Source organism: Camponotus vicinus, unplaced genomic scaffold, assembly GCF_025532165.1.
Source record: "Camponotus vicinus isolate PSW18456_S1 unplaced genomic scaffold, iyCamVici1.0 SCAF_9, whole genome shotgun sequence".
In the NCBI taxonomy this organism is placed as follows: domain Eukaryota; kingdom Metazoa; phylum Arthropoda; class Insecta; order Hymenoptera; family Formicidae; genus Camponotus; species Camponotus vicinus.
Window position 1 is genome coordinate 7,839,108 of NW_028141981.1, and position 26,418 is coordinate 7,865,525.

A 26,418-nucleotide genomic window follows, 5' to 3' on the forward strand; every position below is an offset into this window, starting at 1 on the left:
GAAGAATATGAGAGCAAAAAATTAAATAAATCATCTTGGAGTCGCCAAGTTTTGTAATAATGAAAATGACGCAACGTTATAAATTCGCGTTTAACGCGTGGCATTAATTTAATTTTAATTTTACAGCTTCTTTTTTTCCTTTTTCGAGGCACTCTCTTTGAGCATACGTGACCGATCGTTGCGTAACATTGTCAGAATTGCAAGCGCAAAGGCTTTGTCACGATGTTTACGTGCAGCGAGGAGCGGCCTCTTGACAAAAGGTCTTTCAGTCGGAAAGAAAAGGAAAAAAAAAACGCTCGAGAGATTCGCGATCGCATCGATGTCTCAATATGCGGAACATTCGAGATTGAAGATAACTTTTTAACACAGCCGCACAGCCTGAAGCCTTAAATAACTGCTTGCATAACGTTGCAAGCACACGCAGCTCGCGGGTATCTATAATCTGTTTACGAACGTATCGTCTCTCACGTCGCTTCGGTTTAATTGCTGCACTTTGGCGCTAATAATGAGTCGCAACATTGTTGTAACATCTGATAATATAATTTGCAAATGAGCGCGAAGGCGACGAGGAGTCATACAGCTGTTCGAGCAGCATTATTTTGGAATGCACCTGTGCAAACTTCGCGCAAATCTACGAGATCGACATGGTTCCTTTTTTTCTTCTTCCTTTCTCGTACATCTTGCACTTTAGATTATCCAACATTTCTTTTCAGAGTTCTAAGGAACGTTAGTGTTATTAGGAATCGAGAGAAGAGGATGCCTGATGAGTAGATATATTTAATAAAATATATTTTTCTCTTATTGGAACGATTTTCCTGCCCTCAAAATTTAATGAAGCATCACACTTGTTTCTTAAAGTTTTAAGAAATATTCTGATAAAGTCAGAAAATGCCAAAGTTAGAAATCTTTCTCTCAGGATTTTCTTTCAAAATAAAAAATGCATGGTACAATCTTTAATTCACATCTAAAAATGATTTGTACGTTAACATTTTCGTCGAGAAAACTTTCGGGTTTTGATAAGGACTTCTTAGTATTATCTATTATCCGAAATGTTGAGTTATATAATCTATTATCCAAAATGTTGGAGTTATATGTATATATTGACGATACTATATAAATATATATTTTGTTACAGACGACTAATCTCTTAAAAATACATTTGCACACGTGACAACATATTGCAATATATATTCTCCAAGAAATCGAATTCCATTTAAAAAAAAAATGATCACCCCGAAATTACGTGAAAAACACGATAAGAGGCCATTTAATCGTAATCAAGTCAAGTCTCGATTGACGTAAATCGAACTAATTGCAAAATACATTAAAAAACGTTTCTCGATATACGTAGCATAATAACCGTAGGATTCGATGTTCAAAGTGATATCGAGTCAAAATCACAAAGAGTGAGTTTCATACTCAATTACAGAAAAAAAGGAGAGACAGAGATTGAATCTTAGAAAAAACAAAGTAATTACAAGCGATACGAGATAAAACTAATAACGATCCTTACAAACACACGCACAATAAGCATAACTGATAAAAAGCCGCGTTCTTACAGCACAATTAGCGATAAATGCGTTTGTCCGATTCTCACGTTTCACGTTGTTATTGAATAAGATATTAAAAAACAAACAAATAAAATTCAGCATTAAATCCGATCGATTCTTTTATCAATTATATATTGATATCGATAAATAAAGACGCATACATAGGTATAATAATATCCCCTTAGATTTCTTTTAATATAAAGAATCCACGAATTACGTAACTCTGAAAAAAATGTAGCTCGAACCATGTTTTTTCGCATTAATACGAAATTGAAATCGCGACAGGAAACGACGGACAACCGTCTCGACACACACGAGACACTCCGTGTTCGAGAAAAAGGGGAGGACCGTCCTGTCGCAGCTTGCAACTCGATTAACGAACGCCCCGGAGTTATCTGCACGTCGCTTCGAGGTTTCCACTCGTGCAATTCGGAGCAAACAAGCGTCTCGCGAATCCGTAAACAGACCGGGGAGAGAGAAAGAGAGAGAAAGAGTGAGAATAAAAGAGGTACCGAGAAGCAGCGGGAGATGGGGAGGCGGAGTTGGCGCGGGGGAGTTTACGTTGTCAAGTTTTCCAGGCTTTATTTTCCGCGCCCCGTCGACGAAACTCCTAGAAATTTCACTCGTACTATTTTCTTCCGACAATGCCACCCTTGCCGCTCGCGCAAAAGGCTGGTTTAACGAGAAAACTTGCGCTCTCTACCCCGTGGGAAGGATGCGATGGAAGGGAGGGAGGGAGAGGAAATGAAATCGCCAATGAAATCCACGATGAGTTTCCTATTGTTCGCGCACGGTAGTTACTAGCCAGTCTGCTCGAATTAATAAAATTGTGTAGACATTCAATGATTTATATATTTATACGTACGATTTTTTTTGGGTGTGACTTTTGATTCGCGTGAAATTTCCTGATGGTCGATAGATCATCTGATAACCGAATAATTGCATTAATTTTCTCGCGGGTTAGATATTATATAACTCGCTCGAAAATAAATTTCTTTACTGAGCAATCTAAAATCTTTAATTTCAATTACTACAAAGCACACACGATGAAAGAAAAATGATCATTTTTTCAGTACAATCGTATCTCTTCGTAGCTATTATTCAATATTAAATAATTCTGAATTAATATATCCCAGGTGTTGAAGTTTCAGAATAATTTTTTGCGTGCAAAAAAAAAGGATCTGCACAGGACCGTTCCAAGCGATAAAGGAGAAGAGCCTTGACGACGCCCTAAATAAAAACCGTCCGATCGGGCGATGAAACTAGCAGCCGTGCGATTTTCACGTTACATCAACGAGGAGAGACGCTGCGAGTATCGCATCCTAATCGTCGCATTTCCCTTCCCCTCGTCCGTGCGTGCGCTTTCGCTTCCGGAGCGAGATCATCGGCGGATCAATGCCGACGGGCGGCTCGTATAACTGCGACTCTCTGACTTTTATGCGCCGATAAATTAAGGGAAACCCGCCTGCGAGAGCAGTCGGAGCGCGGGGCCTCGTGTGTCTTCTCCGGAGCCAGGATAGCGGGGTGACGAGAACGTCGGTGGTTGGACGTCGGGTCGTAAAACCAGAGCTGTATCAACAATGTGTTTTTCTTTCCCCCTCGTCGTACGGGATCGCCCCTCGTCGGCGCGATCAATGATCTATCGCGATCGTACGCAGCCGCGCGCGGACGAATTTTATATCGCGATAAATTAGTCGGATTGCGCGCGCGCGAAATCCTGACGAAATTAAATCGGACCTCGTACTACATTCCCGTCGAGCTATAAAACTTATGGCCCCCGAATGTCTCTAAAGATTTATATATATGTAGCCTGGACATGTACATTGTGTCTTATACAGATTGTTCTCAGCGTCCGATATACGTATGTATAACTTCCGCGACGCCAGATCGAGAAATGTTTGCCGTTAAATTATAAATTCGGTCAAACAATGGCGGCGATAAAGTCGAGAAATTGTATTGCTCCGATCTCTTGGACGTTAGAGATTTATCTCTTGTTCTAATTGCGCGAGATGCTTCGTAAATTATAAGGCTTTATTGAAATGCATTGTCTCCAGCTGCGCGGAATATAAAATATTATGAAGATTATTATGAGATTTTAAAAGGAAGAGAGCCGCAACTCCAGACTTATAAAAGAGATATCCTCGAGGAGAGCATCCTGTAGTTGCCGAATGATACGTATATAAATGTGACATATGACTCGCTTCAGGTGTTACTCGGGTAAATCTGCCGCAATCGTTTAGACCATAAAATCGACCTTCCTAGAAAAATAGTACGGATATACAGGGTGAGCCATTTTAAGTTACCCACCCCAATAACTTTTTTATTTTTGAATGTACAACAAAATGTTTCAAATAAAAGTTGCTTGACTTCGAGGGGGACAGAAGATGGTGGCTTTTGAGTTATGAGGCTTGAAATAATTTCTTAATTTTACATAAACCGTAAAATATCTTGTAAAATATTCATTTTTCGATTATCTTACCTTAATACTTTTATGTACAATATAATGAGAGGAATCAATTGGTGTAAAGAAAACACGTAATTGTTTCGAAAAAAAAAATGTAATTGTTAATTGCAAATTACATTTTTTTTTCGAAACAATTATGTGTTTTCTTTACACCAATTGATTCCTCTCATTATTTTGTACGTAAAAGTATTAAGGTAAGATAATCGAAAAATGAATATTTTACAAGATATTTTACGGTTTATGTAAAATTAAGAAATTATTTCAAGCCTCATAACTCAAAAAGTACTTAACGAAAAGGTACTTAATTATAGTGTTTTGGAAAGCTCTCGAGATAAGCTACAAGAATATGCAATGAAAAATAGTAGGTTCCATTTAAGAAATTGAAGGTAACCTTTATGTGACCTTCAAATGACTATCCAAGGTCAAATTTTTGCCACCATCTTCTGTCCCCCTCGAAGTCAAGCAACTTTTATTTGAAACATTTTGTTGTACATTCAAAAATAAAAAAGTTATTGGGGTAGGTAATTTAAAATGGCTCACCCTGTATAAAGAAATACGGCGCTACACAGTGCGACGATAAAACTCCCGAGATGCGGTGTTATCCACTCAAGGAATCATCGTGGGACTCGAGCGCGAGAGGGACAAATTTATTTTCTGACAGATTAGTACCTGCAGTAGGACGGACAGAGGGAAGAAAGGGAGTCGGGCGAGGGACCGGTTAGGTAAAATCTCGGAGCGTCCCTTCGTCACGACGAAGGATGAAGTCAAGCACTTTGGAACGCGGCCGGGACGGAAGGGGGTGACGGTCGCTCATGTGTCAACGGCGTAATAAGGGGAGCCCGAAGGGGGGGGAGGGACGTGGCCGAAATTACGTACCCCGCTCTGGTAATAACATCCCGGCAGCCAACCTAGAAAAGGAATTTAATCGGCCCGCTTTCGTTTACGGCGCGTAAAATCCGAATGAGGGAAGAAGCAGGGAGGGTGGAGGGAACCGGTCTTACGACCCGAGTTACGCTTCCGAATGTAAACAGGAGCTCGTAACATTTTCTGACCGACGAAGAAGAGGCGCGTGATAAATAAGCATTATTGTTCCGTCAGTCTCTCCCCTCCCCCCCTCCGTTGTTTCCGTTACGAATTCGTGATGCGAGTAATACATTGTCTCTTAATGTTTGACATTGATAGTGTCAAATTGTCCCCTGAAATTGTCCCCTGTTTTACGCTCAACTTTTACGAAATAATAATTTTGAAACGATAGTAAATTTTTTTAAAAAGGAATTTTAACGTAAGAATTTTAAGAATAATAACCTCTTTATGACTTTAATTAATTTTAAGACTCTTATTTTCTTTTTATCTTATTTTCTCCAGAATTCGGAGAATATTTGCTAAACAACATATTCTTTGTTTTTCCACTCTGGCGATAAGAAGTTATTTCGGGATATTGATCTTTCACGTTGATTCGATTCCGTTGTTATCTTAGATACGATTTATAAATCGTTCATGGTCGATGTCAAATAGCAAACTCATCCTACTATCTTAATTTATCGCTACTCTCCTAACGAAATAACATGCTCCTGTTAGAACTAAAAGCCCGAGAGACGTTAAATAACATCAAATACTATCAAAATAAACAGCGAGCTCTACACATTGGCCGAAAGATTTCTCCGCAAAAATTCTCAAAAACTGAGAAAAACCTAAGGAACTCGAGAGCACTTTCGAAGAACGTTGAATTGAACGAATAAACGTCAACTTGAGTGTTACGCGGGATAAAAGCCGCGTGATTTCCACCGCTAGCGTGAGCCCTGTTAAGGAGAGAAAGAGAAAGAGAGAGAGGAGAAAAAATAAATTCAATGTCCGATACGACTGCCAAGCAGCCACCCTTCGTTTCCGCTCCTTTGTGCACGACCGAGATCACGTTAGGCACGCTGACGTTCCTCCTCGTGTAAGGAACATAAAGGGCGCTTACCGAGCCCTGCACAGGGCGCGGCCAGAATCGTGACTAACGCACGTTATGCGGTACGCAATCTGGGAGGATGGCATGCGAAGAAAATCGGCAGGAGACAAAGTTGTTTACGCACAAGCGAATAAAAGCTGTCTCTCTGTGTTGAGGAAAAAAACACGCATATCGGTGATTGTTTGGCGAGATTGTTTAACGACGTCTCTCGTCAAGTGCACATCTAGACAATAATCGGTGATGAAGCGAAGGAGACTCGTCGGGAAACGTAATTCGAGGACGCGGAGCTTTCGCAAAATACGCGACGTCCCTGTAGATTCCCGGCGTTTTCGTATTCGAATCGAGCTCGCTCTCGACAAAGTCCGTCGTTCTCCTCCATAAACCCTCTAATTATCCGGACGATTACGATTAAGGACAGTTAACCGCAGACACGCCTCGCCCTCCGTTTCCTTCGAATGTTTTCTCCGAGCGTTATTACGACACTAGGGACGCTAAGACACCTCTAGCTTCACAATCCGTAATTTGTTCTCTTGACAAATTTAGAATTTTCAGATACATTCAAGTATATTTAAATATTTTATAAATAAACTTTAAATTTAAAAGTGTTAATCAAAAAGACGAGGCTTTTTATTATTCACTCCGAAACTCAATTTTTCTCAATTTAATCATTCGCAATTAAAAAACAATTATTATGTCGAAATTTTGATAAGATGTTTGTGGAATCTGCAAGTTACGAGGAACTGCAGATAAGAGAAAGCGCGCCGACGAATTAATCGCAACTTCGTGTGGAATTTCAAACATGCTAATTAGGAGACATCAAGGTTTCGTCGAGCGATAGCCGATTTTGCAAGCGAAGAGCAGAAAGGAGTGCGAGGGGGGGGGGGAGGGTAACGCGGTGGCGGACAGCACGGAATCATTGTTAACGATCGGTAAACAACAAGTTTATCGGTAGTCTGATGCAACGCGGAAATCCGTTTCATCAGCCACTTCAAATAGAGCGTACAAGCGTAGATAGATTACTTGGTAATTGTAAGCATTTTTCCGACTAAAAGCTGGATAATGATTCGACCGGCTCGGCACGAAACACCCTCCAAGGTTTCTTTGTTCTGGAAAGCTACGATGACTCAGTCGAGTATAAGGACTAATCTCCCTGCGTGATAAGTTTGCGTGAATATCGTGCTTTAAACCCAACGGTTGCGTGTTGTCTGCAATAATTTTTGATATGGAAGGATTTTACACTTTACCGAAATCAATATTCCTCTACACCTATTATTTTTTTTCAAAGCATATGTTTTAATATCCAAAAATATCAACTAGGCGATATTTTCTTTAGGAAGAGGGGATTGATATAAATGTGTGTACTGATGGCATAAAATATATGCTTCGAATAGATAGGATGTGCTTTGAGTAACACGATAAAAAATTAATCCTCTTCTGACAAAACGTATGTGCCAAGAAACTTGATACTTTTTTAAGAAATGATTTATTCTTTCGAAACTACCGTTGCTACATAGAATATATAATACATAAATCAAAATATAACTTTTTGTATGGTAGTATAATAAATAATATTTAATGAATACGAAAATATTGTATAAATAAAGTTATCTCTCCCTCTCTCTTTCTCTCTCTTTTACGATGTTATGCTAAAATTATCTTGACTTCATTTAGACTATCACATTTAAATTTTATAATAAATATTTCAGATATAAAACTAATCAATTATTCTATATCAATTTATTGACAAAAAAATGAAGAAAATATTAAATATTTTTCGCTAAATTTCTTAATTTATTTTCTCGATAAAAATAAAATGTGTATTACGTATTGAACTATTAGAAATAAATCACAGGAAGCATATTTTTCTTCGACGAAATGAGATACATGTATCTCGAATATTATATTATATATTATCATGAGATACATATATATATCTCGAATTTCCGAGTGCTCTTGCAAAGAAATGTTTTAGGAGAAAAAAGCTCTAATAAAAAGTTAAAAACAATTAAAACGTAAAATTCGATTTTAAAATAAAATATTCCCAAAGCGCAGAGGAAAATTTCGTCCCACAATTATCCCTTCTTTCCTTCCATTTTTCCTTCTCGTTCTTTCCTTCTGCTCCTTTCGAGTATCCTTCAAAATCTCATGAGGAATTCTTCTACCTGCTCAGAGGGATATAGAGACGTTTCTTATTTTCCTCTCTAAAATGCATGAAAATTACCAGTAGTTGGTTGACAGAAATGTGCGTAAATAAGTGATTAAGAAAAAAAACAAAGTATAGGAGACCTTTTGAGCTTTCCCTCGGAATCATGGATATACTTGAAGTCGGGACTATAAAAGAACAACGACAGTGTTTCAATGTCACCGCGTGAACTTGATGTTTCGAGACACGTTTACGCGATACGCACTCATGTAAATTTATGTGCAACAGGCTTAGAACGTTTTTTGCTTAGCCGAGTGAATCTACTCAGCGCTCATTATTGCGATAATGTAATCGCACGCGTTGGCGGGAGAGCGGATGAAAAAAAAAGAACACAACGGATAATACGAGCGAAATCGAATGTCGTTATTTATTCGCGATTAATAATTAACAAACGGTCTTTTCTTTTTTACAGAAAAGGCGAGACACACACGTGTGTATTTGTCTATATACATATATGCCTAAAACGAGAAGCTATTGTGCTAATATTAGGATAGTGATTTATGTCAAAGGCGCGCAACTCTCGTTAAAAATTCACGCACAAAGTCGAAAAATATATATCGTTAATTAAATAAAGAATCTGTACTACACATGTACTCGCACATGTATAACACGACTGCGTTCGGGGAGAACAAAGAACCTCTGTGCGCAGAGCCGGTAGTCGATTATGAGCGGAGGAGACGATGAAGTCACTCGACAAAACCGGTCCCACCCGATGGCTAAACTCGCCGAGATCTTAAACGGAAAAACGCAATGAAATTAATGGACAATTCCATTCGCGGATCGCGTTTAGAAGTTTCTGCGATCGTCGTTGCCACGATGAATAATCGACGAAAATAGGTATTTGTAAAAAAAAAAAAAAAAAAATGTTCATTCTCTCTGCGCGTTCGGAAACGCTCGTGGCGTGAAAACAACGATAACGCAATACATACGCGATAAGTTGCACGTAATTATGATCTATTTATACGAGCAATTGCCTCGCTACCGACTAACAGGATTATGTAACGAGAGATACATGATCGCGGCTGTAATTTGTCGAGTTGACGTATGGAAAATATTATATAATAAAACGTGCACGCACACATTACTACTTTTTTGCAATAATACACATTATGCATAAACCAGCGCGAGAAATACAATTCGGGTCTCGTATTTAAAGTAAAACTTTCTCGTTTTTTGTTTTGAACTTTGTTCAAAAAAAGATACACATATCACCTTTTACATATTTTATCTATTTAAATATATATTGAAATTCCTTGGTCTATTTTATTTAAAAGCTTTTTCACGGTTGTAAAATTGTTTTTACAATTTTAGTTCTGTACTCTCGAAAAAGTTCGACCTTCCCTACCTGTTGCATAATTTTTTGAAATGAAAAACGAAAACAGAACAATCTGTTATTTGTTAAAACAGAATAAATAGAGATTAAATAAATAAAACAAATATACTAAATAAATAAAACAAATAGACTAAATAAATAAAACAAAATAAAACAGTAAATAAATTAAACAGAATTAAACAATAAATTAAACAGAATAATCTGTCGTCTGTTTAAATTTACCATCAATAAACTATAAAAAAATAAAGTTGAAATTTGAAAAATATACAGACGGAGAGATAAATAATTAATGCACTCTGTATGATTTTGAGTATCCTTTGTCTTGTAGATGTTGGCGCGAGAGCGTTGCAGAGGGAAACCTTTCTCGGTTTTCCAGACGACCCTTCCTACCAGTCCATTTTTTTTCCTCAACCGTCTTGGAAAATTCCACAGGCCTTTTATGCACGAAGGATAGAAGACGGCTGGAAATCTCCCTCCCCTGAGGACGATACTGGAAGCCTCCCCTGAGGATGAACCTTTTTATTACACGTTCTCGCGTAAGGTGAGATTTAATCTAGGCATAAATTTCCAGCGACCGTAAGAAGCTTCGCGTATGTAAAATAATAACATTCATAAATAATAGCATAAATGATATTTTTTTTAAACATTACGATATAATTTCTTTCAATGATAGATTCCTAACAAGACTCACATCTCTTCATCGAACAGTTTCCAAAGTGCATCCAAATGATATTAATCAGACTTGTTTTTATTATGCGCGATTTCACGAGACGACGAGAGTCGAACATCGACTTTATCAATGAATCATCGCTATCGCAAACTACCGAAGGATAAAAAGTGATTTCCGGCTGAAAGGATTTCCTTCCCGCCAGCTTGAGAAAAACATTCGTTCGTGCGACGTGGACCAGAAAAATAATTAATATCTCGAACAGAGAATTTTTTCATTTCATTCGCACGGCTGTTACACACCATACGATCGCGTACGAAGGTCCCCTCGTTAATAGCGGAAGTGTCAAGTCGATTAATCTTGTCGTTGTAACGCCACCGCGACACTTCCTGCTCCCCGTCCGTGTCGATTTACAGCTTTCATTGTCGAACGGATTGGTTCTAACGTCGGAGGACGATAGATGATTTGCGCAAGAGCGAAACGCCTCGACGTACAATATATCGATCGTTCGCGTTTGATGGAAAAATCTATAGTTGAAATATGAATAGCGCGCGAATCATTTTCCGAACACACGTTCGATAATGGAAAATAAAGTGGAAACAAAATATGTATCGATCAAATTTTTCAATATGTTTAATATCGACGAAACTTGTCACCATTAATGGCCTTTTTTAGCAAGTCTTTAAGGAGAAAAACTACATCTTTTCGATTCGAGAAATAATTCTTGAATTTCTCGCGTATTATCGAGACAGCCGAAGAGTAATTGTAACAACTACGAAAGGATTCGTGAGATCAAGGTGTTCGCTGTGCATGGATAACATGTAAAATGCTATTGCATCTATAAACGATGAGGAAGCGGAGCAAATACGCGCGTAAATCGCTCCGTCGAGCGCGACGTCGAAAACAGGATACAAATTTCATTCATCGATTCCTTTCCACGATGGATTCCAATTTTGTCGCGAGTGAATTGCGATCCAAAGAGAGACGAGTGTGTTTCCCGCTGTCATTTAATTAGTCATGGTTCACACTCGCATGGACGAGGAGCAGATAAAAGCGACAAGGTTAACTTGAAATCCAGTCCGACCGAGCGGACGTGAGCGAGGGTGATTAACAATAGCTAATTAGATTTCTTTTCCTTTCCTCCCCCTCCCTCCCCTCTCCCTTTCCTCCTCTCGTGCGTTACGTGTCAACGGCTACGCGCTGCGTAAAAAAAAAAAGGAGATAAGGGTGAGCTAATTCACGCGAGTATCTCCCTTTGTCTTACAAAACACGACCGGTCGACGCAGATAGCCGGCAAATAATAGGTAAGCTGGGAGGTAGAACCTGGCCCGCGGGACTCGTTAATTCCGTCAAATCTATGGTACGTCGGGGTTTACATAATGCGCATTTACATATCACCGAGGTGGAACGTAACCGCGAATTATTTCGAGTCGAGCGAATCGTTCCGCGAAGAGATTTCACGCAGATTTGACGGACTCGGATCGTCGATCGATATCGCGCGTACGTATCGGTATACGATGGAATATTTTTGCCGTAAACATTCCCACGCGGTATGCGCGTGTTACGTTCATACACACCCTGCCTATCCAATTTTTCGTGTTCACGTGACGCAGGTTCGGCAAACATTTGTCAATTTCTGTAGAAACCTAATAATAAACGAGATGGAAAAAGCAGATATTTAAGCGGCTTATCTGTAATTTTTAGAGGCGATCAAAGTTCAATAACCGTTTATCGATCTCTCTCCCTCTCTCTCACCTTTCACTACGGAATCTCATGAAATAATCATCGAAAGAGACGATAAAATTTATGAACTTGTATTACTTTCTGGAAAATTCCATCAATTTATGGAGATAAAATGTATGTAAGATAAAAGATTTAAATTGATAATACGCGAAAAATTAAAAATAGATAAGATATGAGATTTTATGTGGATGTTTACATGCATCTTGCGGGATGCTGTAAAAAGTTTCGAGGAAATAGGAATCGTTACGCGGCATTATTGAATAAAAACAAGTCTAGGATCAGAGCGAAGCGCAGGATGCTTGAAAAGCTTGCGAAAAAAAACCGCTGCGAACTTTTGGTTCGTGTTACCGACGTCTAGACGTCTAGACCATTAGTAGATTGAATCGATACAAACTCGACACGATATTATTCGATTATCCGATAAGCAATGATTTTTGATAAAAAGCGAGACTTGCAGATCACATTCCTGCATAACGCTCGACGTCTCCATTTTAATCTCCATTTTATTTCATGAATTAATATATGGCCAGGTATCGTGTATCGCATCTTTTTCAAGTCTAGACGTTTTGATAAAACAATTCATATTATCATTCTCTAATCTTTATTTTCATAATCAATCATATTATCGTTATTTAAATTTGCGCAAAAATATACAGTATGAATCCAAATGTCAGTGCAAAACATTGATGAGCTTTAAGGAAAAAAAATATTGTCTAATGATTCATACTGGCCTAGACGTTGTACCTTATATTTTTCCAAGGAAACGAACGAAAATATACTTTATCTTTAAAAATCCTTTTATCTTTAAAAAAAGAATCTACCCTTATTAAAAAAAAGAATCTATCCTTTTATCTTTAAAAAAAGAAAATGCGTCAGCGGTTTTATACAGACATATTCAAGATCTAAGCCTTTAAAGTGTTTAGAACGAGACGAAGAAAGATGGGGAAATTGGCCGAGCCACCTACACCGCCGATGTAATTTCCTCCTCCATCCCAAACGAAGGCCAAACGCAGATAATCGTGTCAGTATTGTACAATGGTAATCAGCGTGTAATAATATTATACAAGCGAATAATCGCGGAAGGGAGCACCCACGAAGTCGGAACATGTCCTCGCCAAGTCCCCGAATTGTTCATCATTTATATGCGTTGCGACCGACAAGGAAAGGGACTCATCTAATACGCAATTTGAGATGATGCGTACTTCATGGTAATAGTACAATCAAGCCCAAAAACCTTTTCATATAGTTACTTTTATAATTATTTTATATATTTATTATGTTTTAGTTTTTTTTATAATTATTAACTTTTATGCAGCATCAAAAATATTTAAAAAATGCGACATTCTTGCACATTTTGCAATACGTTTATATGAAAATTTCTAAAAATAATTTTTTAAATTGAATGAATTTAAAATATTGCTGGTTTGTATATTTACATTTCAATATCAATGAGTATGCTAGAAACGTATGAAATCAATAACTGTTATTAAATAATATTTTATTTATGTCGGATATATGCTGCTCCGATGACGTAATAATTATTAAAAAAAAATAAGTTGCTTATTAAATTCAATGTAACTTGTAGTAATACAAGTACAAAGCTAAATAGGACAAGTAAGCATGTTTACGTATTAGCACTCTTCCACCGAAAGCGGAGTTGAACAAACAAGTTAGACATGATGCTCGCCGCACATACATCATTCGGCTGACAGTTTGCTTGGAAACATCTCCCTAGGAGATTACGCTCACTAATTCTAAAAAGATTCTGAAAATTATTAATGGGAATTGTAAAAAAAAAAATAATTCACTCACGCGAAAAAGCGTGAATTTAAACACAATATTTATTACGATATTTCACTTAAAATTCGTAATAATTTTTATACGACATAAATAAAATATCGAGTGTAAAATACCGTGCTAACGTTGCTTGTATCAAGAGAGAAAAGTATTGACATCAATCATTTGCGTGCAGAGAACTTCCTCGAGGAAGAAATTGCGAGACGTTTCTGCTGTTCGGTAAGACGGTTCTGCTAACAACAAGAATATTTATATACTTGTCAGGAATCCGTGCAGGAATTCTCCGTAAACATTCATTGACAGCCATCTGTTGCTTATTTCTCTTCGTGAATTTGTGATGCTTCGTCTCTTGCGTCATTGCCTATCGACAATACTCTTTCCAACTTGATATGCGCATATATTTCGTATAATATAAATACGCACATTTACGTATTTATATATAGGCACACGAATATACCTACATATATTTCGTATACTCAGCGAACATTTCTCCATTTCTTTCGCTCGGAGAAAAGTTATTTTCCACTTACATAATATCGAGCGCGCTGTTTAAACAACGTTTACCTTATTTATACAGAATTCCCAATAAAAAGTGTATTTCATGTTTCGATATTTCCTGTCGAAAAATATAAAATATAAAATTATCTTCCCTGTAAAAATATTGCGATATGAATATATGATTAATAAGAAAGTTTTATTATTCCACATTAATCATCCGTAAATCCTTCGTTTGTGCGTGCCAAGATCAACGTTGCGTAAGTTTGAGTGCGCGCGATCGCTTCAAGATCCATGCAATAAACGGTGCGATAACCCTGTAAGTCGCCGCTGCAACGTGCGAAGAGTCATCGATCCGAATTTATTACTGCGAATCGATAGCTCGCAATCCTTTCGCGTGTGCACGCATGTGCGTTAGAGTCGGCGGTATCTCGACACGGCTGTACAACACGTTCGTGTCCACTCGACCGCAAAATTAGTTCCATGTTCTGTCCCTCATCTCCGTTAATCCGCCACCGGTGCCACGAGAAATCAAATTCGGATGTATTCGGCATAATTAAGTGCTAATTTACTGCTAATTTCTCGCTAATTCCCAATTTATTTCCCTATCAAGCAGGAAATTGATATTAAAGGAAGAGATCTGATTTGACATTAGACTAACATTCCCGCTTCCAAAAAATATTTATAGAAAAATATTTATAGATTGTAAGCAAGAAACAAATGTAACAAAAATTAATTGTTAATTAATTCAAAGATATTGTAAATAAATTTCAAAAATATTAAATTTTTTTAAATCTCCAACATCAATTTCTTCGATTGGTAGGAACAATAAATTTTTTCGGAATTGCAGCAATAAATTGGCACTTTATTATGGCGTATAATCGAGTTTGATTTATCGTAGTGAGAGTGCTAAGTTTATGAATAGCTTTGTAGTTTTTTCTCTGTATTCTATATTTTATCAGATAGGCACGAAATCGTCTACCTGTTTTGCTTGTTGCCTGCGTGTCGTTTCCAATGATTTGCAGTCGAACGAATCTCCAGAGAGCAAGTCGTCGTTTCGAGAAAGTGCTTGAGACGATTGCGAGTCGCAACGGGAATATTGAGAAACGATGTGCAATATCCTGTATCGATGAATCAGCATAAAGCAGACATATTTGACAGATCGTTCTTGTCAACTTGTTAGTTAAGGCGAGTTCATAGTGTTAACTAAATTGTCTATCGCTGTCTACATTATAGTCATTGTATTGCAAGAAGATCAGAGAGAATGCATCAAAATTAAAAATTCAGCAACTTTATTCTCTGATAAAGAAAAGGAGTACTTTAACGAAATAGCCGGATTTCTGAGAGCGAGCGTCTCCATAAACGCTTTTATTCTTCAAAACGACAAAAATATGATTCATAAGACCGTTTCGTATCCGTATATCGAGAAAGTGTGATAAGATTTTCCCAAGATAACCCCGTTTCCACCTTATATTCCGAAGCGAAATCCTTCGATATTGTACATTTTCAATTTCAAAGTTTCGCATTGGCGTTGTCACTGGGAACGAACGATTGAGGTGCGAGATTCCGAGATTGGACATGCGAACGATAGTCGAAAAGACCTTCACATTCGATCAGCGTACCTCAACAAGCGGAGAATATTTGTCCGTTATATATGGTTATATGTTATATGTCTCGTGTACAGAAAATGGTTCGTTGATTCTTGCTCTTTATTTTCTGCTTCTTCCTGTCAAATGTCTGATGCTTTGGCATCTGAATTGTAACATGATAAGATACGCAAAATTTGAGAAACTGAGAAAAGTCACAGAAAACGTGCAAAGAATTTCGCGCGAGTTAGAAGATCTTGGAATTTAAAATTAAAATAAAAATTCCAAAGTTTAAAACAAAAATTACACGACAGCTGCGGATGTAAAGAATACGAGTAGTACATCTGAATATTGAATTAATCCTTGTTTAATGATTCTAGTAACTCTGCCTAGTGGCTGTAATAAATCACAAAAGAAGCTAAATGCAAGATGTATGTATTCATCGTTGTTCCATCAGACGTCACATATACGAATGCCATCTCAATTATTGTGATAACGAATACATATGGAAATAATTTAATCTCTCTCATCGGAGAAATTTCATCCGACGAATATTTCTCCCTAATGCGCGAGATATACCCGGAGAGATTGCCATAAGTTTTCGACTGCGCGACGTGCGCAAAGTAGGTGCCTTATGTATCGGAAAAATACTTCGCAAATATACACCAAGTAGTTTGGAATAGTAGAGTAGTTTGAAAAATCTGACGCGCGAATGTCCCTGACACGTCGATTTGAACAGAGTGCCTCTTGAGAGTTTTACTCTCGGGCAAACGGTAACAAGAATATCTCTCTCATGTAAAAAATGAGAATTATTTTCCATATTAATTTTATTTTAATGTAATCAGATATTTGCTAATTAAAATATCGCGGTTATCATCAGCGACTGGACCACCTAGTATCAAGATTCGATAATTGATTTAATATGTAAAGAATAACATGACGATAAGGAAACATCTTTCCTCGTTTCATATAATATTTATTTCGCGATAAAACTAACATTTCGAGAGTGCTCAGGGAGAATGATTTCGACGGGCTCAAGGAAATTGATGAAAGGAAATGTCGCGATGCGAGAAAATGAATAAAATAGCAGTGATGATAGAAGTGAGATATAAAAAGGGATTTTGAATTTCGACGATGTATCCTATAAAAGAATATTTATTATTAAGATATATAAGTTCATATTTTTTATATCATAAAGTTTCTTCACGTCATGTATATATTATTAAATGGATATGGGAGGCAGAGCAGTCGATATTTGATTTATTCAATTGATGTAAGAAAGAGAAGGAAAAATTAATAGAGTCTTCTCAAATCTTATAAAAAAATTTCTTGACCTCCTAAGTATTTTTATTCTAAATTCCTGATAAAAAGAATATTTTAGAGATTTTTTAGTGCAAGTCTTATTTTCTAAAATAAATTTTTTTATTGTATGCGTTTTCTAATACTTTTCACTCGTACAAAGAAAAAATACAGAGTCATTCAGTGCTAAATTTGCAAATATATTGAAAAAAAACTGAGTAGCTTTCGTAAAATAAACATTTTTCACTTGCACAAAAATTACAATAAAGAATATGTATTACATAATCAATATTTTGTTAAGACATTGAATAAACAGAGATAGATATGTTCTTATAATATATTTTAGACATAATTAACTTATCTATAGATTACCGATTGCTTACAATATAAAAATAAAATTATTAAAGAGACGATTTTCTTTAAATTCCCTGAATCTCAATAAAATTCCATGAGATTTTTCTGATTTTTTTAAATATAAAAAAGAAATCCCTAAAAATGACAGGTTTTCCATATTTTTCCTGAAAGTAGATACCCTGATTAATCAAATATATTTAATTTGAATTAATTAACCGAGGATCTAACCGATGTATTTTATAAAACAGCGTGATATAAAAAGAAATATTCGACGTCAATACAACAAACAGAGCTACAATTTCCCGGCGAATTGATTTACGTACTTGACGTCTTGAAAGTATGTATATTTGAATAGATCCAAAGAGTCTATGCCAAGCGAAGGATAAAATCAAGAAGCGGTCTGTATTAGATCACCTCTGAACAGAAGCAAACAAGTGGTAGTTGAAGACTCACAGTAGCGTTCTTAAGCAATCGCGATATACAGTGTGCTTGGTGAAAAGAATACCTGAAGTGTATTGACGTTTAATCATCATGATACTAACAATAAGTCGAAATTTTAATCGAAAATGGGAAAAAGTATTACCTAATCTACTATCGATACAGGAAATATTTTCTCAATTTTTAAAAAATGTTCTCTCTTTCTCACTAAATTTATTACTTTCCGAGCACTCTGTATAACGCAAGCTGTAATATTATTGCATCACGAGCGTTTCAATGCCGAATGACGCAAGCGCTTTTCAAAATGTAAATTCAAATGCAACTGTTAGAACTGTTGGCACATGCTCTGTAAAACGTGCGATCTACGGATTATCTAATATGACAAAAAAAGCGCTGTTTGCCAAAGTTACATGTATAAGTCGCGCAAGCACCAATGATACTTTCATAATTCCCTTCAGTAGAGAGTGTCCTCGATTATATATATGAAGCGCAACTGTTGTTGCAGTTACATCGCGAGATAAGATTGCGTAAAATGAGAATTTGGCCGCTCGTAGAATGATCTCGACACGGCCAGAAGCGAAAGGTCGACGAAAAAAATATCCACGAGCGCAAGAAGAGAAAATGTTACAAAAGAAGAGGAGATTTCTTTACATTAAAAAAAGGAAGAATGAAAAGCCGACGTGGAAAACAGAAATGCAAAGCACAAAGAGAAACGTAAAATGTGAAGAAAATGCAAAGGCAACAGCTAAATATAAAATCAAAATGATGCAGAAAAAGAAAAGAAAGCTATTGTACGAAAAGTGCTCCGAAAAATGTGTTCCTGAACGAATAGAACCGTGATGCAACAAGATGCATTTGAAAATATAACGAGTTAAAAATAATAACAGCGAAAGGCGAGCGAATGTGCTATACAAATAAAAAACGGATGAAGATAACCCGAGGGTTTCGAGTGCCAGAGAGGGCAAGGAAAAAAAAGAAACAAGCGGAGAAGGGGAAAACGGTGGGAAACTCCCAGAGAGAAACGTCGAGGAAAGAGTAACCGTGACGTTACCAGGGAAGACAAAGATGGACCGACAGCGACAAAAGAGAGGAAGGGAGAAAGAAACGGACGTGGACTAAAGAGAGCAGAGGGACTCGAATGGCTGCTGGCACCAAGCAGTCTACTCCGCTCACCTCGGTATTCCCTCGAGCATTGCCAGGCCTCTGCCAGAGCCCAAGATTGCCGCTCGGTACACGACTCACGCTCGCGTGAACGTCACGAGCGTGCAGGATATGAGCTCTCGACTTGTACGAAGCGAAGAATATCGAAAGATGTACTTTGACTATGCTCGATTTTCATTTATCGACGAATGACCCAAAAGATGATCCCAATTTATTCTACGCGAATTTGTTATAAATTTATATCTATCATTCTTTTTTTCAAAACTTTATTGTAAATAAATAGACGTAAATTATAATTAATAACGTAGATTATATATTTCATTAAAGATATTTAAATATAATTACGTTTCCGATAGAGGTAATCGAGACAGAAGAGATTTCGAAATTCTTTAAAGAGCTTTCAATCCTCCGATCGTCATTGTCAATTCTTGGAAAAAAGTTCTTCGGTTCCAAACTATTCGTGAATATTTAAAAGAGAGCGACTGCTCTCTCGGGTAAGATTATTCCTATCGGATTAGTTCTGAAAAGCGTAGCGATTTAACTCGCAGGATTTAACGTTGTTGCAAGTAGTAAAACTCCCTCTATTTCTTTAAAATTATTAAGATATTAAAGAGTAAGTCGATTTGCTTAAGATTATGCTAATGCCGAAGTAATAATATAACAAATATACAAATATAATAGTATAAATAAATACTGCATTGTATAATAATGTGTATAATAATAAATATTGTATTGCATCTATCATTCATTTATAGGTCCCTTGACACGCGATGATATCGTACAACTCGAGTGTCGCGTGTTAACTCGTCTTTTCAAAACCGCAAGCAACTCGCTGCGATTTAAAGCAGCCATCTCTTTTAATCCGACAAGAACGAATTGAACGTCTCTATTCGAAGGTTCTTTGATTTCATCGCCAATCTTGAGTTTCTCATCCGTGTATGTAAAACACTTGCGAGCTTATAAAACCGCAGATTACAACATTTACATCCTATAAAAGACGCGGTTGTATATTCAACGCAACATAAAAATTTAAAATCTCTAATTAAATCCGTAATCTTGAAAAATAAAACACAATATCCGCGAATTACTAGCTACGAGAAATGTAAGATTTAACACCTTTTTTACGGCAATCTATATATTTGCTTACTTCTTAAGTTTTTCGCTGCGTTCGCAGACAACGAATTAAATTTCAAGCGCTAATAAAAGCGAATCGTGTTATAAGAAATGTGAAAAAAATGCAATAAACTCGCATAGAGCTGAGATTGTTCCAATTATATAAGAGGAAAGCGGCTAATTATTTTCTTCGAATTGCCTGGCCGTTATCGTTTCGCGAAATGCATCGATGAATCATGGTGAGACAATGTTGCATCATCGCCAAGAATTATCGTTGCTCTCGGTAATTTATTAATATCGCGATGGAGACAAAATGCATCTCGCGTCGCTAAATATATCGCACTAAAAAAAGAGAAATTAGCGAAATTTTTCCGTTAGACTATGGGAACCTAAAGTTCCGTTAAATTTATAATACTTATTACAAGATCTCTGCATATAAACCGACCGTGAAATCATGCCCGCTTTATTTTATTTCCCACGGAAATAAAATAAAATTATTTCACTATTAAATGGAAATATATATAGAGTGGTTCGGTAAAGATAGCAATTTCTCGTGGGCATGCAGGTAAGAACTCTATAAAATATTTCCACAATCTTTTATCATCATCATCATATTATCATCATTTATTTTCTACCAATTAAATGTATCTCTTTCGAAAAGTTATAATGAAATGAAACAAGAATACCTTTTTATTTTTTTTTTAGAAAAAAAATGAAAAGAATCTAAAAATATAAAAGAAATCTATCGACTTCAAAGTCTTGTAAGTTAGAAAAATTATAGATGGTCTATCTCTGATTTTCGAACATTATAGCAAGAAATCTATCACGCTACATTTTAAAGACCTTTATTTAATATACATTTTAAAGACTTTTATTTAGTATAATTAAAAATAATTATTACAAACTATTAAAATATACAGAGTGATATAAAAGTTACTTAAGAAAAATGCTCTCAACTTTTAAGTTTAAAAACAGATATCTTAGAGATGCGTATAAAAAATTTTTACAGAAACTTACGGAATTATTTTTATCTACTTCCCCACGAGAGATCGCCTATCTTTACCGAAACGCCCTGTATATATGCCTGGATTTGTAAATTCAAATGCGCATAAAATGCGTTCCAACAGACAGAAAGATACTTTAAGAACGAGGGGAAGGGAAGAAGGGGAGAGAGAACTTTCTTCTCCGAATGGTCATTAACGTGAGCGGAGGAAACGCTCGCGTCGGGAGAAAGAGAGAATCGCGATGAATTAAATAGAGATAGTTTCTTTCGTTCGGTCGGAACGGGAGCAGTTAACGTTTTACGCGCGACGACTCTGGATCTTGCCACGGCTCATAAAGTTCTCTCCCTCTCTCTTGAATTCCGGGGGACAGAGAGGGGGGGGGGGCGCAGGTGTCGCCGGAAGCCATTTTACGAGTCGGCAGGAAAACGTAAATCGAGATACGACCTTCGTTACGCATCCGAGAGAACGGGATGTTGGAAGACTGTTTCGAGCCGCTCGCTTCAAACTCTTAGGCATAACATGGTCGGACAGAGGAAGAAATCGCGCAATGGATTGGATCAAGTGGGACCGTTAATTTTAATCCGACATCTTCGAGTCTGATTTGTCTGAATTCACCGAAATGAGCGGAGTTAGAGGCCAATCGCGTGCGACGTGACCGTGATTTTGATGAAATTCGCAGACGCTCTCTCCCATGACGGGAAGCACCGATGCTCGTTTCCCGTTTTATGACCGCGGGATTGATCCGAATACGCTCTCGCCGTTGCATGTCGATGCATCGAGGAACGAGAAGCATCGAGGTGCGAGAAACCCCTGACGCGCCGACCAATCGCCGGGAGTGTCTTCTGGGAATCGCTCGGGTGCATTTAAATGTTCGCAAATAAACGGGTTACGCCGTTGAATATCATTGATTGCTAACACCGATATGATACCCACGCTCGAGCATCCATGATCCTCGTGTCGCTGTTACACAATACGTGGGCGGTCTATGGTTTACCTTTAATTAAGGGAGTTATTTACGCGCGATCGCGTAGCCAGGACTCTATCGTGGGATTCTATCGAGTTACGAAAGTGCATTATTCTCCTCATTGGCAGTCATCGTGAAAATAATACCGAAGTGAGCAAAGTGTGCAAGAGAAAGATTCTGACATTAATCAACCTGTCGGATTATTTTATTCCGACTTTTATTTGAATTCGCGAACTGACAAGTATCGCCCCTTTGTTTAAACAAAAATCTGCATACACAAGTTTCTTTAAAAATATTTATTAAGCTTCTCAGCAGAAATCGAAACCGTCATCGTTTCGCGACGATTTCGAATCTTAACACAATACATGTAAATAATCTCTACGTTTATTCGTAACGAAATGTGTTTCACCAGGTTCATTTTCCCAGCATTCATACTATCGGAATGTTTCTTTTCATTCACGACGCTCATTTGCTGTTTCGAGCGTCGAAAATACAACTCTTCAAAATTATACCGATTTCAGCGCTTCAATAGAAGGCTATTCAGAATTTTAAACCCACCTTCGTAAATTCAATGTCGGTCTTTATAGCCTCAATCTTTCATTTTCCTGTTTCGTTGCAAAAACGTCCAGATATACATAAAAAGATTGTCGCAATTCAGAGACACGTGAGCAGTTTTTCCTGACCAATGTCCGTTTAACCGCGATCGGACAGTTTCTTATTGAATGACGTAATTAATGAGTATCAGAAATGGTAAAGAACGCTGATTTTTAGACACTGATTTAGTTACGAATCGTTAGCTATCGTCGATGATCGAAATCAGGAAAAATACAATGACAGGAAATCGAGGAATCGCGATGCGAATGAAGGAGCCGCCGCTTTGATTGATCGATAATTGACAAGCACTGATCGATCGCGAGATCACGCGATTCCAAAGATGACGTCCGAGGCAAGTAACAGGTCTTTGCCAAGGACAATTATCAATTAACATAATTATTGGCTGATCTCATCGGCAAAAAGCCGGGAAGAGAAACCAGTCTTTACATAAAAACACATAATTTCTGTCATAAGTTAAATAGGGTAGGTTTTTTCTCCCTAAGCAAGCGATAAAATATCATTTACATCGAAAAAAAATTCTATACTTAGAACATAAGATAGAATAGCTAGAATGCGCAACCTTAAACATCGAGAAAATAACTTAGATTCTTAGAATTATGCATATTTAGCATGCGTGATTAGTAAATATTATGTCAGCAAATATGTTATTATAATAGTTACTATTAAAAAAAATACATTTACAAGTTAAAACGATGAACAATAACTTTTAAATCGTTTAATAGACGTAATCGTACAACATTTTTTCAAATAATTATAGATCGTAAATTACATATTAAAAAACGCTATTAAGAGGAGTGTTCGAGTATTTCAATATCACGCAAAATTATTCATATTTTGACACGATCGTATCAACACATAGAATTAAAATGATTTAAATAGATTATGATACTTTTATAACATAGCAACATTGTGAAAACTGTGTTTCCACGAACGCTAATAATTAGTTTACGAAGCAATTTAATTACGATAATATAAATGAAAATTATGTGTGATATTTGTGAAAAATGTAAAAGTAATTCTACGAAAATTGTATGTTAAAATTTGTTAAATATATGCACAACAACTGAATTTTATCTGCAAAAGTTATATTTAAACAGCTTTATTTATTCATATGGTATTTAATTAAAAGTATACTTCAATTAAAAAATTATATATTTTAAAATTATATATATATTATATATTTTCACAGGAATATATTATTTCGTATTATACAAAATGTCAGAATTTTTCCCATAAATGTGCATAAATCCCTTAATATAATAAGAAAAATATACTTTATGAGTATCAGACACATTTTTTTAACCCTTATTTTTTACGATCTCGATTCTTTTATATCATATTACGAAATCTTTGTAAATTCAGTTTTTTTTTCTACGAAAAATCTAGATTTTTGTGGCAAAAGGACTGATTTTAAGAAGCTTGCAATATATATTAATACATATAAAGTAAATAACAAAATAATACATGATATTTATTATTTAATAAATTAAGAAACATTAAATTATTGACCAATTAATTCAGAATTATTTGGCAAATCTTGAATTAACTACATATACGGAATAACATATAAGATGAATCGGGAAATATAGTAAACTAAAAGTTGAAAATGTAGAAAATAAAAGTTTTTCATATAAAATTTCTCAAAAATTAACTAATCAATTAATATTCAAAAAACTAATAAATTATTAATTTTCCAATTCTTAAAAATCTACTCTTTTAAAACTAAAGCTTCGTAAAAAGAAATTTATTCTACATTTTCGATTTACTTTCGCGCAAAATATCACCTTCGTCTTTCCTGCATATATATAGTGTCATTTATACAAACCGACTGCGGGAAGACGTTAATTTTCACGGCCGATAGGAAAATAGAGAAGCATGTATATAGTTTTGAAAAAAAAACACCGGCAAAGGGAAAATAAACTAGTCTAGTTTAATTCGACCGACGCCACATGGAGCCGCGCGTTTGTCGGGAAAGGAAGGAAAACGAGTTCTCGGAAAGGGACAGAGAATCCTAGTTCGACGAATGGACGGAGATATAGATAGACAGACATGTGTATGGCATTTTCTAGAAAAAAAAAGCCGACGGATGAAGATGAGAGGATGAGAGGAGCGATGGTGGAAAAAAGCGTGGGAGTGTAACGATTGGAGAAGCAGTGTATTAAACAAAGGAATTAGAACGTCGCCTTTGCACGTACGTGATGGAACATATGTAGCCCTCTTTTACCCGCGCGCGTGGCTTCACATTTACGGTAGAGCAAACTTATCGCGAAAACGGATTTATATTCTAAGTCTTTCCAACTGATTCACAGCATTGCTCCAATTTCCAATAGATTACATTTCGTTTGCATTTAATTTTTGATCACTCAGAAAGAGAATGATAATAATTAACATTAAAATCGTCAAATAGGAGAAAATTAACTATACCTTCCTGACATATTTCTCTCTCTTGTGTTGGAAAGCTATTAATTATTGTTTTTTGAAAAATTTAAAATAAAAGTAATTGAGTCTCATTTCCAATAAATAAAGTTATCAGTTTTGACATCGATAACATATTATGTAAAGAGAGAATGAAAAAGAGAGAGGGGGAAGAAGAGAAAGAGAAATACTGTATGTGTAAGCACACGTGTGCACACATACACAGTCATATACATTATTCACAAATCCAATATTGTTCACGAATTTACATTCGAACTGAATCGTTTGCAACTCAATTGTCATCTTTCAATGTAACAGCATAATGCATATTGTACATACATACGCACACATATACACACATACATATATGTACGTGTGTTTAAAATTACATTTGACAATTATACATATACATACATATATGTATAATATATTATATATGACATGTACAATAACCAACTAAATTATTCCAATTACAAATAGCCAGGAGCAGAATCGGCGATGTTATTATAATGACAATCTCGAGCTCTCGGCTGCGACAATTAATTAACGTTTAGTATTTTTGCACAGCGATAAAAGGATGACGTGAATCGAGTGCTGTTGCAGATTCAATTAACTGCGTTACGATAATTGCTGTATAAACATCGTCTAATATGCGATTTTCCGTGAAAGACTCAGGCATCTGCCGGAAGGATTCGCTTATACGCTTAGTCTTGAATGAATCCTTAATTGCGTATCCAACGCATATTTATCCGGCTCTTTCTCTTAACCTCGGAATACCGACGTGCGCGCGCGTAATGTATGCTCCCACCGGAATATTTTCGCGGTTTGAAAGCGGAACTTGTACAACCGAGCACGCTGCGTTAGAAATATCAGGCGCACGTGTGCGTTTAATTTACATATATGTAGATCCTATTCACGCGCGACGCATTTATACGTCCCACACAGAAGGATTGTCGTATATTATGTATTACGAGATGCAATTCTCGTAAAAAAAAAAGTCGCGCAATTTCTCCTCTAACCGTTCGTTAATCTCTCCCTTCATCGGGAAAAATATATCGATGGCCGAATATTATTAAGCCGATTTTTTTCGGACAAATCGAACAAGTATGCAAATTATTTCCGCTATCTTCATTTTTCAAAAGCTCTTCTGTAATATTGTGAAATAATATAAAATATTTCTAAGTATTTTAATTTTCCTAAAATCACTAAATATAAATTCTTTTTCTCTCACATTTTTAATTCCATCTAGATTGATGAAATTTCCGG

General features: G+C 36.4%; 1 protein-coding gene across 1 annotated transcript in view; it reads right to left on the reverse strand.

Annotated features, from left to right (window-relative positions):
* Positions 1-26,418, reverse strand: part of Sesn (Sestrin) — a 190,649-nt gene that overhangs the window by 54,733 nt on the left and 109,498 nt on the right. The window lies entirely within an intron of this gene.